Source organism: Manis javanica, chromosome 1 (genome assembly GCF_040802235.1).
Source record: "Manis javanica isolate MJ-LG chromosome 1, MJ_LKY, whole genome shotgun sequence".
NCBI lineage: Eukaryota > Metazoa > Chordata > Mammalia > Pholidota > Manidae > Manis > Manis javanica.
This window is the reverse complement of record NC_133156.1, coordinates 191,096,797-191,113,184: the sequence shown is the minus strand read 5'-3', so window position 1 is coordinate 191,113,184 and position 16,388 is coordinate 191,096,797.

Sequence of the window (16,388 nt, the reverse complement as noted above, 5' to 3'; positions counted from 1 at the left end):
GGCACAGTCACAGAGGGGCCATCAGGTGAGAAATCGGGGAACAACAGTGGTGAAGCTTAGAACCTCACCCCCCCCCCTGTTTTGAGAGAATGCTTCTGCATCCGTGGATGTTTTATTGCCCTTGTCTAGCTTGGATTAACACATAGTCTACAGGCACACACCTGATCATCTACAATTGCTCTCTTACAACACTAAACTATGTTTTCTAACTTTATCTTGCATCTACCTACCACTTCAGCATTTTATTAAAAATAAAAATAATAATAATAATAAAGGGAGAAATGTGGGATCCACATATAAGTCAAGTATAAAAATAAAACGAATATTCATATTTGACCTGATTGTTTATAGTTCATAATGCATGATCAAAACCGAAAGTTTCTGTGATGAATGCCCTTGTACTGTTCACCATGTAAGAACTTATTCACTATGTAAGAATTCGTTCACCATGTAAGAACTTGTTCGTTATGCTTCAGAAGATTGGAGACAGATGAGAATTAGGCTTGAGATGGATTAATGATTGTGCATTGAGCATTGACCCCCCCTATACAGAATTTTATTTTTGTTAACAACCATTTGATCAATAAATATGAGAGATGCCCTCTCAAAAAATATATATATATATATATATATACCCAGAATCCTAATATTTCTCATTATCTCCTTCACTACAATTCTGGTCCAAGCCACCATCATCTCTCACTTGGATTATTTCAAATGCCTTCACTCTGGTCTCCCATGCAGCAGCCAGAATGACCATTTAAAACACAAGTGCTTCTTTAGTCTCAACCCTCTCAAAACTCTCCATCTCATTCAGAAAGCAGCCTTTACTATGCAGTGCCTAAAAGGCTCTATGGGACTTGGCCCCTCACATCTTACAACTCTTCCTGTCTCTGATTGCTCTGGCCTCATTGGTTTCCTTGTATTCCTTCAAAATCCCACCTCAGGGCCACTGTGCTTGCTGTTCCTCTGAGATGCCCTTCTCAGTTATGCACACACCTACAGCTGTAACTTTTTTCACATCTTTGCTCAAGTCTCTCTTCATCAGAAAGGCCTTTCCTGATTCTAAACTAGGAAAACTCTCCCCAGTTATCTTTACTTTGCTTTATTTTTATTAATTAGCTGACATACAATTTTTATACTACCTATAGCCCCCTGGCCCCACCAATAGAATGTAAATTTCCTAAGAGTAAAAACTCTTTGTTTGCCAATGTATTCTCAGTACCTAGATTAAGTTTTTGTTGACTGAATGAATTAGTATGTATTATGGGGCACTCTGATTATTTTGTATAGATTATGTATTTATAGGCAAGTTCTTTGGTCAACATAAAAGAATCAAAAGCCTCGAGTAAAACATTCCATACTTTAAAGAGAATGTTTAAGTCATAAAGTTGGTAGTGAATACTCTTGTGTTATGATCATACAAAGATTAAAGTAACAACATTAGAAACACATTGTGCACGATTATTATAGATCTACTCATTAGTCAGTCATCAAGAATACAGACTGAGCCCTTCCTGTGTACTGGACTCTGGGACAGCCACCAGGACAGAAAGTTGAAAGAAAAGTCTTGCCTTCAAAGATAATGATACCGCAATCAATTACAACAAGGTTGTAAGCTGTTGAGTGTATATGATGCTTCATAGTCAGTGCTGCCACCTGTCAAGGTAAGGTCAAAGGTGCCACGAGTGCCACAAAGAGCCCTGGAGAGACAGGAGGGAAGATGCGCAGATCCCCGGATGCAGACCAGGGGAGAGAGGAGAGTTGGGGCTGGGGAAGCAGCATGCAGCAGGGGTGCAAGGTTTGTGGAAGCTGTGCAGTAGCTTCAGCATGTCACCTGCCAGTGAGAAAAGTATTGCTTTAGAAATGTGCTGGGATATGGACTACTGAGTTGAAACTGTTGGTTTTAAGTCGAAACAAACAATTTCTGTTACAAGAGATGCAATGAAGTAGCACGATGATGGGAGCATTTCTGGGTCCTCTCAGGAATGTGATTGAGTTGTGGAGGTGGACCATTGTTTGAGACTTAGAACTCTGTTAACTTTTTTTTTTTTTTTTTTACTGGGAATCACCTAGAGTTCATCCAGAACATATTCCCATTTTTTCCTGAGTTCCTAGATTCCTGAGAGTGCACTCTGAACTACTTTGCCCCTTCTTATCAGTGGTGATAGATCTTCTGACTGCTGTCTGCTCACTGCTGAGCTACAGAATGCCTTTGTCAAAGGTGGTATTTTACTTGCATCTTCTTGTGTTTTTTTTGTTCCTCTCTTCTCTGACTTACAGTCTCTCTCAATTATCTTGGTAAAACTTGGATTCTCCTAGTCAGTTGTGATGTCAGTTCCAAATAGGTGGTTAAATAGTCCCCTATTCTAAGGAACACTTTTTTGTGTAATTGCAATGATTGCTGTAACATGAGTTGAAATGTAGTAGTCATAATACTGTAATAGTTATACTTGGACAACTGTTATCACAATTATATTCTATATCTCTTCCTCTCTTACTTTTTTCCATGTGCCATTTAGAATCAAAAAGCTTAAGAAAAATCTTGGCCATCTTAAGTGTCTGTGTCAACCAGCAGGTCCCTCCTCTTTCTGAATTTGAAAGCTTGTCCCTTAGCCACTCTGAGGAGTATCAGCTCCCTGTTTATCCAATCAGGTCACCCAGGGGTCCAGGATCTGGGAGGACCTTTCTCAGAGAGATTCCATGTAATTACAAAGTTATGAGAAAAACTTTGTCTAAAAAGCATGCTAGCATGCTGCTTCATGACATGTCTGGAGAGCTGACAGGAACCTGCCCATTGAACTAGCCTCAGGGATGGGATGAATTATGACTAATGTCCTGGTAGCCAATTTGTCTGCTCTGGGAAAGCACATACAAGGGTAGAAGCCATTGCTGGGCCCACCCTCTGAAATGTGTGTGCGAGGTAAGGCACTACATTTACTCAGACATTTGAAGATAAAAAGGTCTTACTGTGAAAGGTGGAAACCAGGTGGTAATATCTGAACTTTATGTAATATATTTTGTGGAGAGAAAAGAGTACAACTGAATAATCTTTTGATTGGTCTCTGGGTATCATGCCATTCTGAAAATTCCACCATACTATATTTGAAAAAAAAGAGAAAGAACTGATTTAGGTTTAATTGAGGAATTTTGGCAAGTGTCTGTAGGTTACCTCCATACTGGAAAAATACACACACACAGAGCACCCAGAAAGGTTATAAAAGGTCTTTTCTGAGCAAAGGAGAGCAGGGAGTGGGAAATCAGGCCCTAGGCCCTGCTGTCTTGGATGCACAAAGGCAAAGATGAAAGACTGGTCCTCCTTCAGTCTTCTCTCCCTTATCTGTCTTCTGCAATCTCTCTCTTTTCTGTCCCTCCTTCCCCACTACAAAGTCCTCTACTCAGGGCAAACCAATCCTTCCAACAAAAACAAGGACCACCCATCCCCTTCTTTCTTATGTATTGAACATTTTCCATATTTGGGTATCTACTGAAAATCAGTGTCTTCTCCTGAGTCCTTCACCCCATTTCTGCTGGCTCTGCAAAGAAGAAAGGGAAGCTCAGGCCTTGTTTGCTTCCCCCATGCCCACCTTTTGACCAGGGCTAAGTTCTAGATCTTAGGATGCCAGTGAAACTTCCATTCTATGCTGGCTTTCTCCCAGAGCATAAAATCAAACATAGCTCTGCACCTAAGATGCAAGTTCCTCTTAAGCCCTACATCCGATCTACACTAAGAAGTCTTAATCCTATTAACACATATTCTTGCCTCATTACCTTATCCTCCCTTCATCCCGCCTGGGTCACATTTCAAAGCACTCTGACCTTGACTGACAGCAAAACATTCCTTCATTCCTTGGCCAAATCCCTATGGACTGAGTAGGGTGTTATGGTTTACCCTACTTCTACCTTGCTTCACTATAAACTGAGTTATTCTGCAAGTTTGATGATATGTATGCACTCCCTGACTTAGAACAAGTGGCTCTTCATTCTGTGCTCTACTTGCTTCTGTGACTGCATTCTTAAAATCACTCTTCACTCTAGCCACTCTGAAGGCATGAGCAAGAGAGGAAGCGGGACTCACACCAGTCATTTCCAAGCTGGGACGTACACACCTAGGCTGATTGGGAAGCAAGATGCCCTTTTGGTGTAGGAAGAAACTACTACTAGAAAACTTACAATTTTGTCTAAAAAAGAAATAAAACTTTACCAAAATATGGTATGGGGATTGTTACTGGCTGTTCACGTGGTCCGGTGCTCAGACAGCCAAGTGCCATGCTGGCATAGAGCCTTTCACTTTTGTTCACATGAAACTTGTGGCCATGCACCTCAGGTTGTGTGTGTCCTGTTAGATGGCTTCACAAGTTATATTAGCAGCTTTCCAAAACCAAGCCTCACAAAATGGACAAGTGGCTTTAAAAGAAAACCCTGCAAGGAAAACTTGGACTGAGGATAATACTCTTAACACAGCATGAGGGACTAGACAATACCAGAGCACTTCTCCCGTATCTGGTATGAGCTCTTAATTAGACACATGAGGATGCAATGCTATTCTAATCAGTTTCACTTGGAGTAGCCAAAAAATTCACAAGTATCAAGACTTGAAATAAAGGTTTATGTCCACTATATTCAACAAATCTCGTCATGTGTGAATATTGGGTGCTGAGCATTAAGATTTGTGGGTTCTTTCTCAGCATGACAGACATTCAAGCCCAGCACTGAGATACACTCAACTTAGAACCAAGCTTTCAAATGGCTTTATCACAAAGTGTTAAACCAACACTTCTAAAAATAAAGAACTGTATTCAATAACCTCCCTCTCAGGAAGCAAAAGTTTTTATGATTATTACATTAAAAAATTAGTTTTAAGATGTTATATTCTAATCTTATCCTTTAAATATTTTTGTACATGTTTTGTAATGTATACAATATGTTAACATAGCACATGTAAGTAAAAATTATATAAAAATATAAATACATAAAATATAAAATAGCAAATGTTTATAATATGTTAAGCAATAAAATATAATAATAATAGATACTACCATTATGTAAAAATAAAATACATTGGAGGCACATGCTCAAATTTCTTTTTCTCATAGGGTACACAATGCTAAAAGACTGCATTCCACAGATGTAGGCAAGAGGAGACAGTGATTAAGGCTAGATATGGGAGGTGGATTGAAAAGAAGTGGTCTATTAAATATTTTGTTTAGGGGTTCCTAATAGGACATGCTGAAGGCTTGGATACGGGAGAGAAGGTGAAACTCCTATATCCAAGCCCTGTATCCAACTCCTATACCCAATCCAATCAAGGGTAAAAACTCCCAGGTTTCTGGCTTGAGCAACTGGGGGAATGGCAGTGCTGACCAATGGGAAAGCAAGAAAATTGACTAGCTTTGGACACATTGTATTTGAGATATATTTGAGTCATTAAAAGGTAAATGGACTTGAGAGTTTTCCACCACAGATGCTATTGGTGGGAGGAAGATGCTATGGAGACAAATGAAGGGGATCAAGGACGGAGCCCAGGTAAGCCGTTAGGGGGCAAATGTTATAAGAGCTGCAAAGAAGGCAGAAAACCAGGAAAATACCCAGGAGAAGAGAAAACACTATAAAAGGAGGAATGCTCTGACCACCTGGTCCCTCCTCAAACTCTGAAAATAGCAATAAAGGAATAAAACAAGTACTGTATAAAGCCAATAACAAAGCAAGAGAAGAAACAAGAGTGGATGAATCTAGAGCTTAACAGCATTTGGAAATATGTAAACAGAAGAGAAGTAGCAACTAAGATAGAAGCCAGTAGCAGTTGTAGTCAGAGTGTGGGGCTCAAAGAAATGATTTTGGAGTGTCAGGATGAGGTGGAAGAGAAGAGGTCCCTGGGGATGAGGGAGTCAAAGGTCTAAAGTCTGAGGTCTGAGGAAGGACAGGTTGTCTGCAAAGAGGTGACATCTCTGAGAGTGATGCAAGATGGTGAGACAGGGACTATGGACTTAGACAGAATAGGAAAAAGCAAAGCAGGATATTTACAGTCAGAGCAACGTAACTACATGCAAGGAAACCCCCCTACCAAAACTCTGTGTTAAAACATTAAGCCCTAGAGTCATTCTTCAGTGAGACCAGTTGATACTCCCCAGTTAAAGGAAAGTAGCCCATGTTTTTATTATGCCAATTGTTTGTAATAATGTGTAAGATTCACTTTAGCATGCTAAAAGGGACTTAAAGTCCACAGCCTAAGCCCTTTATCAGTTCCCAAAAATCCTCAACTGCCTATAAATCCCCTAGACAACGCACCACTCCGGGCCCTCTCATTTCCTCCTGGTGTGACCCAGGAGCTCTGTCCTCTCACTGTATCTCTCAATAAAAGCCTCTTCCTGGCTCTCCTACCTTGGGTGTCTGTTAAATTCATTCTTCGACTCTGAAAACAAGAACCCCAGCACCAATGGGAGCTAGTATTTATGTAATCGGTGATGCCATTTATGGGATATGGACATACAAATTATATATAGTATATAATTTATAGTTATAAATAGCATAGCATTTATGCATTTTAGAATATATATGATATGTATTATAGAATATTTATATACACACTTGTAACATTTCTGGAAGAATACACACAAAGCTGCTTTTTTAATTTAGACCTTTCTACATTATTGAGAATTTACCATGAATACATAAAGGATACTTTTAAAATAAGAAAAGTCTTTCATTAGTTCCTTCTGATAGTTTTCCAGTCAGGACTATGACATCCTTCTTAGTTGCATCTTACATTTGCAGTATTAATTCTAGATTCTGAAGATTTTAAACACAAAAGTTGCTATACACCATTGGTGTGATCTAAGGACCAAAAAACCCCTGTGCTTTCCTTGAACAAAACTATTGTTTGTTTCTGAGTCAACTTAGAGCTTGAATTGACCCCATCTTTTGTTTTGAATTTAGCGTTCCTGAGTGTAGGGTGGGGCAGCTAAGCCAGCAGACAACTGGGGTTTAGATTTTGCCATTAACTATTTGCATGGCATTGCCTGGGTTATCTGATTTTCTCCTTTGCAAATTGGAGAGGATACAATACCTGCCTCAGTTTGGATGTGAGACTCCAGTGATATCATGTGAAATATTAAAAAATGAAAGACTTATACAAACAAAACATTTTTTATTTATTATTTCCTACCTTAAGCTTACTTTCTTTTCCCCTTTCTTGAAATTCATATTTTCCTAAAGATTCCAGAGGAAGTGATGGTAGGCCCCAGGAAGCCTTGTGAGCTAAGTCCAGCTCACCCAGTTAGTTTGAGATCAGAAACTGGGGAGTTTGGAGAGAACTAAAGTTAAGAGCACAGCAACAGGAAATATTGGTTCAGTCTCCTTGTATGATAAAGCCGAAGCAAAATACAATTTCTCTTTACTCCCAAGAATAAAACTATACAAGATCTCATTAAAACTATGGGAGAAAGAGAAGTTTGGAAAATTTCTGGATAAGCAAGGAATAACAAAAGAAGTGAATTGTATGGTACTCATTATTAATTACATATATATCCATAATATCATTGATAATACCTTTGTTTAGTAGGGTGTTTAATATTAATGAATACTTTTTAAAATGTACTTTTTTGGCCTCTTCCTGTCCTATTTTGTTCTTCTGTCTCTGTTTCCTTTATCTGGGGAGTATCAACTGGTCTCACTGAAGAATGACTCTAGGGCTTAATGTTTTAACACAGAGTTTTGGTAGGGGGTTTCCTTGCATACAGTTACGTTGCTCTGACTGTAAATATCCTGCCTTGCTTTTTCCTATTCTGTCTAAGCCCATGGTCCCTGTCTCACTATCTTGCATCACTCTCAGAGATGTCAGCTCTCTGCAGACAACCTTTCCTTCCCAGACCTCAGCTATGCTTTCAGGAACATAAATTTAAGGCTGGCAAAAGGATACTGAAGCTCACTCAATGCATTTGAGCATTATTATGGTGCCACAAGATAGCTTATTTTCATAACAAAATATACCACGCTTTATATATATTAATAATTCAAAATGAACAGAAATATTATTTGCTTGAGAAGTGCTTTCCACTGCTATTTTTTTTAAGGAATGTTGATTTCCTGTTTTGCATTTCTTTCCTCATAAATGCAGGGGACATTTTTCTTCTTGGAAAAAGTAAGCATTATTCAGAGATCTAAAAAATTGACCTCATTGTAAAGTTTAACATCACAGGCACATGTAGCTTGTGGAAATTCAGAAATGTTACATCTTTCCAAAGTATGCTGAGTTGGGTATATCTCTTGAATCAGGAGCTGTGTTCTGCTACATTTAATAGAAAACCCAAATGAGGCTCAAACAGGATAATACCGTGTCTAGAGGTTGGCAGTTGCTAGTATCAATTCTGTAGCTCAAAGGTATGAGAGCCAAAGTTTCTCAGATTTCCCTTGGCCTTTCTCTCATGGTTAGAAGATTACTACTCTGGCTCTTACCATCACATTTAAATTCTAGGAAGAAAAAGGAGGAATAGAGAGAAGGCAAAGACCAAAAGGCCAAGCCAGCCAAGTTTCTCCCTTCTAAAGGCCTTTCCTGAAAACCCCACTTACTTCTCTCTTGCAAGGATGGTATCACATGACCACCTAGCTGCAAGGAATGTTGGGAAATATAATGTTTTCTTTTGTTTTGTTTTCCAGCTGAGCATATTGCCACCTCCAGCAAAAGCAGGGGACCAACAGTAAGGATGAAAGGGAAAATAGTTACTGACCAAACAATTGGTAGTCTCTACATCCTTTTCTTGGAAGAATAACATTTTATTTCACTATCATGTCTGCAAACCAATGGTGATTTTCCAATTGTAAGAATAACAAAGAAGCTTCACAAAATGATCCCATGTTCTTTTTGACCCCATCTCTAGTGTCTTTCCCTCCTCTTCCCTCTACTCCAGCCACTGTGGCCTCCTTGCTGTTCCTCAAAATATCCCTAGAACACTCTCTCTCAGAGCTTTTGCACTGGCTCTTCTCTGCCTACAGCACTTTCCCGAAAGCCACAGGACCCACCCCCGCATCCTTTCAGGGATCTGTTTGAGGGTCACCCTTTCCAACCACTTCAATTAAATTTGCAGCACAAGCTCCCCCCTCATCTCCTTTCTCTGCTTAGTTTTTTTTCTACAGCACTTGCATTTATTACCACCATCTTTTTATTTCATTTCATTTCATTTAAGTGGTAGAAGGGACTAAAATTTTTACTCCTAGTCCAAAATCTTTTATATCATTTTTTCTAACTAATACAGTAAAAAATAAAATTCAAAAATTACACAGGAAAACTAGGTCTTTAGAGTTTTCTGGGGAGATGGTAGTGATAGCAGTCTAGTGTTTGAATCTTCCTGTATCCTCCAGGTAAAAAAGACAATGACAAAATCAAAAACCCTCAGCTAACATCTACAATAAAATTAGGTGATAATATAGAGCCAAAGATTCCAAAAAGAGAAGATGCTCAAAGTGTCAGGAAGAATGTGAAAGGAAGTAGAGAAGGCAAGGGCACTTTCAAAAGCATTGAGAATCTGAGAACCCTATAATTGTGATCAGGTATTTACTTGACAATTGAGGAGGCTGTCCTGAGAACAGTAGCAGAAATCAGGACAGACTCTGCATTTGAGTCTGAAGAGACTACAGAAGGGTCTGATAATGCAGGAGTGGTTTGGGGGCCCTGAAATGACCAAAGCACCCTCCCAGAGAAAAAGTCCCACATTGAGGAGAAACTTCTATGAGTATGGGGCAATGGGACCAAAAAAAAAGATCCAGATAAAAGGTGGTGGGTGAGCAAGTAGACAAATCTCAGCAAGTTGAGGTGCATATTTTTTTAAATCATATCATACAAACAACAGAGTTTAAAGGTGGTTGGTTATCTGCCATAATCCCTAAAAGTCTGTGCATATTCTTGCTAGGAATGCCAGAAGGCAAGGTCCTGACCACTCTACCTGGGCCATTTCCGTAGGGTTTTGTTTGCAGCAAGAAACCTTGAGGAGTGAAATAAATAAAAACCTTGAGGGTCTCCTCACCTCCACCTCCAGACAAATTAAGTCCCGTTTCCACTTACTATGAAAGTGGTAACTCCCCTCAGCTCAATGTTTCTCTCCTATAACAGAGTCCATTGCATGTGAAGGCATCCACGATGGTCCCTCTGCACCTCTCCCTTGGAACTTGCGGGATCTAGGGAACCAACAAATGAACATCATGCTGATTCTTCAGCTATTGCTTTCACCATGAGTAACAAAGTTCTTTGTCTTTGACCCAGGGATCTCGTATCTTCCATCAACATCCATTAAACTGTGGTATGCTAATTTGTTAACTCATAAGTAAGGCAAAATCCTAGACATTGCACAGTTCTTGGTAAAAGCTAGGAAAGCTATTCTGGGCTGCTTCTCCCTTCTAGGCATACAGTACAAGTTGTTACACTTAAATATGAACAAAGGAAAAGGGTCTCAATTGAATCCTCTTCAAAATGCTTTTGTTTTATTCTAATAACAGAACAAACAGAAGAATAATTGGACAGTGAAAGCAAACCAGAGGAACATACAAAAGAAATGAAAACTACAGCAATCATAATATTTCAGAATGAGCTAAAATAAAATGATACAAACTAAAAGAGAAAACATAAGTTACTACAAGAAACACTCCGAAATGAAGTGATTTGAGAAGAGATTTAAAAAGAGAGAGAAGAGGATTAAAGAGACAGAGGCTTCCTCCTAAAACTGGATACAATTAGAAAATTTAACTGGCGCAACTAATCCTGAGAGAGCAACAGGAAAGAGGATGGCCAGACTGCGCACACACCTGGAGAAAAGAGCAGACCTCACCGAACGGGGTAATGTACCAGAGCTGTGGCTCTGTGGGAGCTGAGCCCTTCCCACACCCCAGCTCACCGGGGGGAGGAAGAGAAACGGAGCAGGGAGGGAGTGGAAGGCTTGTGACTGCTGACTACCGAGCTCTGGAGATCTGCTCTGGGAGCACAAACCTACATTTCATGGTGCTTTCATGAGACACGCATGACTACTGGGTTGGAAAGTTAATACAGGCAGAGTTCCTGGGGAGACTGGGAGTCCGGCAGCTTGTGGAAAGCAGGGATCCATATCCAGCTGCTCTGGGACAAAAACTTATGCCTGTGTGACCAGCCCACTGGCCCAGGCAGTGGAGACAGGCGCAGCAGCCGGGAGGCGGGGAACAGCTCTTTCCTACCCCCAGGCACCAGTACTGCTCCCTTGTGACCCTGGACATTGCTTCAGGGGCTGAGCAGCTCCAGAATAGAGCTTCTGGACACTAGAGGGCGCCATATACAAACATGAAACACCAAAGGAACCTTGTCCAGAGTAAAATTATTAATACAACTCCCGAGAAAGATTTAAATGATATGGACCTCATGGCTCTTCCTGAAAGGGAGTTCAAAATAAAAATCATCAACATTCTAATGGAGGTATGGAAAGACGTCCAAGAACTCAGGAATGAATTCAGGTCATAGATCCAATCATTGAAGAGCACGATGGAGGGTATTAAAAGCAGGTTGGATATGGTGGAGGAGACAATAAATGAAACAGAAACTAGAGAAGAGGAATACAAAGAAGCTGAGGCACAGAGAGAAAAAAGGATCTCTAAGAATGAAAGAATATTGAGAGAACTGTGTGACCAATCCAAGCGGAACAATATTTGCATAATAGGGATACCAGAAGAAGAAGAGAGAGAGAGAAAGGGATAGAAAGTGTCTTTGAGGAGGTAGTAGCTGAAAACTTCCCCAGTCTGGGGAAGGAGATAGTCTCTCAGGCCATGGAGATCCACAGATCTCCCAACACAAGGGATCCAAGGAAGACAACACCAAGTCACACAGTAATTAAAATGAGAAAGATCAAGGCTAAGGACAGACTGTTAAAAGCAGCCAGAGACAGAAATAAGATCACATACAAAGGAAAGCCCATCAGGCTAACATCAGACTTCTCAGCAGAAACCTTACAGGCCAGAAGGCAGTGGCATGATGCATTTAATGCCATGAAGCAGAAGGGCCTGGAACCAAGATTACTTTATCCAGCAAGATTATCATTTAAATTTGAAGGAGGGATTAAACAATTTACAGATAAACAAAAGCTGAGAGAGTTTACCTCCCACAAACCATCTCTGCAGTCTATTTTGGAGGGACTGCTATAGATGGAAGTGTTCCTAGGGTTGGATAGCTGTCACCAGAGGTAGTAAATCCATGGTAGGGAGGGTGGAACAGCTGATGGTGAGGCAAATGCAAAATTAAATTGACTATCCCCAAAGTCAATCAAGGGATAGACAAAAAGTACAGAATTTGATACCTAATATATGAAGAATGAAGGAGGAAGAAAAAGGAGGAGAAATAGAAAAGAAATTTTAGACTGTGTTTGTACCAGCATACTAAGTGAGTTAAGTTAGACTCTCAGATAGTAAGGAAAGTAACCTGGAACCTTTGGTAACCATGAATCTAAAGCCTGAAATGGCAATAAGTACATACCTATCGATAATCACCCTAAATGTAAATGGACTGAATGCACCAATCAAAAGACATAGAGTCACTGAATGGATAAAAAAACAAGACCCATCTATATGCTGCTTACAAGAGACTCACCTCAAACCCAAAGACATGCACAGACTAAAAGTCAAGGGATGGAAAAAGATATTTCATGCAAACAATAGGGAGAAAAAAGCAGGTGTTGCAGTACTAGTATCAGACATAATAGACTTCAAAACAAAGAAAGTAACAAGAGATAAAGAAGGACATTACATAATTATAAAGGGCTCAGTCCAATAAGAGGATATAACCATTATAAATATATATGCAACGAACACAGGAACACCAGGATATGTGAAACAAATACTAACAGAACTAAAGGAGGAAATAGAATGCAATGCATTCATTTTAGGAGACTTCAACACACCATTCACTCCAAAAGACAGATCTACCAGACAGAAAATAACTAAGAACACAGAGGCACTGAACAACACACTAGAACAGATGGACCTAATAGACATCTATAGAACTCTACACCCAAAAGCAACAGGATACACATTCTTCTCAAGTGCACATGGAACATTCTCCAGAATAGACCACATACTAGGCCACAAAAAGAACCTCAGTATATTAAAAAAAGATTGAAATTCTACCAACCAACTTTTCAGACCACAAAGGTATAAAACTAGAAATAAATTATAAAAAGAAATCAAAAAGGCTCACAAACACATGGAGGCTTAACAACACACGCCTAAATAGTCAATGGATCAATGACCAAATTAAAATGGAGATCCAGCAATATATGGAAATAAATGACAACAACAACACAAAGCCCCAACTTCTGTGGGACGCAGCAAAAGCAGTCTTAAGAGGAAAATATATAGCAATCCAGGCATTCTTAAAGAATGAAGAACAAACCTAAATGAATAGTCTAATTTCACAATTATAAAAACTGGAAAAAGAAGAACAAATGAGGCCTAAGTCAGCAGAAGGAGGGACATAATAAAGATCAGAGAAGAAATAAATAAAATTGAGAAGAATAAAACAATAGAAAAAATCAATGAAACCAAGAGCTGGTTCTTTGAGAAAATAAACAAAATAGATAAGCCTCTAGCCAGACGTATTAAGAGAAAAAGAGAATCAACACACACCAACAGAATCAGAAATGAGAAAGGAAACATCACGACGGACCCAGCAGAAATACAAAGAATTATTAGAGACTACTATGAAAACCTATATGCTAAGAAACTGGAAAACCTATAAGAAATGGACAACTTCCTAGAAAAATATAACCTTCAGAGACTGACCAAGGAAGAAACACAACATCTAAACAAACCAATTACCAGCAAAGAAACTGAAGCAGTAATCAAAAAACTACCCAAGAAAAAAAACCTGAGCCAGGGGGATTTACCTCAGAATTTTATCAGACATACAGAGAAGATATAATACCCATTCTCCTTAAAGTTTTCCAAATAGAAGAGGAGGGAATACTCCCAAACTCATTCTATGAAGCCAACATCACCCTAATACCAAAACCAGGCAAAGACTCCACCGAAAAAAGAAAATTACAGACCAATATCCCTGATGAACGTAGATGCAAAAATACTCAACAAAATATTAGGAAACAGAATTCAAAAATACATCAAGAGGATCATACACCATGACCAAGTGGGATTCATCCCAGGGATGCAAGGATGGTACAACATTTGAAAATCCATCAACATCATCCACCACATCAACAAAAAGAAGGACAAAAACCACATGATAACTCCATAGATGCTGAAAAAGCATTTGACAAAATTCAACATCCATTCATGATAAAAACTCTCAGCAAAATGGGAATAGAGGGCAGGTACCTCAACATAATAAAGGCCATTTATGATAAACCCACAGCCAACATGATACTGAACAGTGAAAAGCTGAAGGCTCTTCCTCTAAGATTGGGAACAAGACAGGGATGCCCACACTCCCCACTGTTATTCAACATAGCACTGGAGGTCCTAGCCACGGCAATTAGACAAAACAAAGAAATACAAGGAATCCAAATTGGTAAAGAAGAAATTAAACTGTCACTATTTGCAGATGACATGATATTGTACATAAAAAACCCTATAGACTACACCTCAAAACTATTAGAACTGATATCAGAATACAGCAAAGTTGCAGGATACAAAATTAACACACAGAAATCTATGGCTTTCCTATACACTAACAATGAACTAATAGAAATAGAAATCAGGAAAACAATTCCATTCACAATAGCATCATAAAAAATAAAATACCTAGGAATAAACCTAACCAAGGAAGTGAACGACCTATACACTGAAAACTATAAGACACTCTTAAGAGAAATTAAAGAGGACACTAACAAATAGAAACTCAACCAATGCTCTTGGCTAGGAAGAATTAATATTGTTAAAATGGCCATCCTGCCCAAAGCAATATACAGATTTGATGCAATCCCTATCAAATTAACAACAACATTCTTCAACAAACTAGAACAAATAGTTCAAAAATTCATATGGAAACACCAAAGACCCCGAATAGCCAAAGCAATCCTGAGAAGGAAGAACAAAGTGGGGGGGATCTCACTCCCCAACTTCAAGCTCTACTACAAAGCCACAGTAATCAAGACAGTTTGGTACTGGCACAAGAACAGAGCCACAGACCAGTGGAACAGAATAGAGACCTCAGATATTAACCCAAACATATATGGTCAATTAATATATGATAAAGGAGCCATGGACATACAATGGGGAAATGACAGTCTCTTCAACAGATGGTGCTGGCAAAACTGGACAGCTACATGTAAGAGAATGAAACTGGATCACTGTCTAACCCCATACACAAAAGTAAACTCCAAACGGATCAAAGACCTGAGTGTAAGTCATGAAATCATAAAACTCGTAGAAAAAAACAATAGGCAAAAATCTCTTGGTCATAAACATGAGCGACTTCTTCATGAACATATCTCCCCAGGCAAGGGAAACAAAAGCAGAAATGAACAAGTGGGACTATACCAAGCTTAAAAGTTTCTGTACAGCAAAGGACACCATCAATAAAACAAAAAGGTACCCTACAGTATGGGAGAATGTATTCATAAATGACAGATCAAATGAAGGGTTGACATCCAAAATATATAAAGAGCTCACGCACCTGAACAAACAAAAAGTGAACAATCCAATTAAAAAATGGGCAGAGAAGCTGAACAGACAGTTCTCCAAAGAAGAAATTCAGATGGCCAACAGGCACATGAAAAGATGCTCCACACCACTAATCATCAGAGAAATGCCAATTAAAACCCCAATGAGATATCACCTCACACCAGTAAGGATCACCACCATCCAAAAGACAAACAACAACAAATGTTGGCAAGGTTGTGGAGAAGGGGGAACCCTCCTGCACTGCTGGTGGGAATGCAAATTAGTTCAATCATTGTGGAAAGCAGTAAGGAGGTTCCTGAAAAAGCTCAAAATAGAAATACCATTTGACCCAGGAATTCCACTCCTAGGAATTTACCCTAAGAATGCAGCACTCCAGTTTGAAAAAGACAGATGCACCCCTATGTTTATTGCTGCACTATTTACAATAGCCAAGATATGGAAGCAACCTAAATGTCCATTAGTAGATGAATGGATAAAGAAGATGTGGTACATATATACAATGGAATATTACTCATCCATAAGAAAAAAACAGATCCTACCATTTGCAACAACATGGATGGAGCTAGAGGGTATTATGCTCAGTGAAATAAGCCAGGTGGAGAAAGACAAGTACCAAATGATTTCACTCTTATGTGGAGTATAAGAACAAAGAAAAACTGAAGGAACAAAACAGCAGCTGAATCACAGAACCCAAGAATGAACTAACGGTTACCAAAGGGAATGGGACTGGGCAGGAGGGGTGAGAA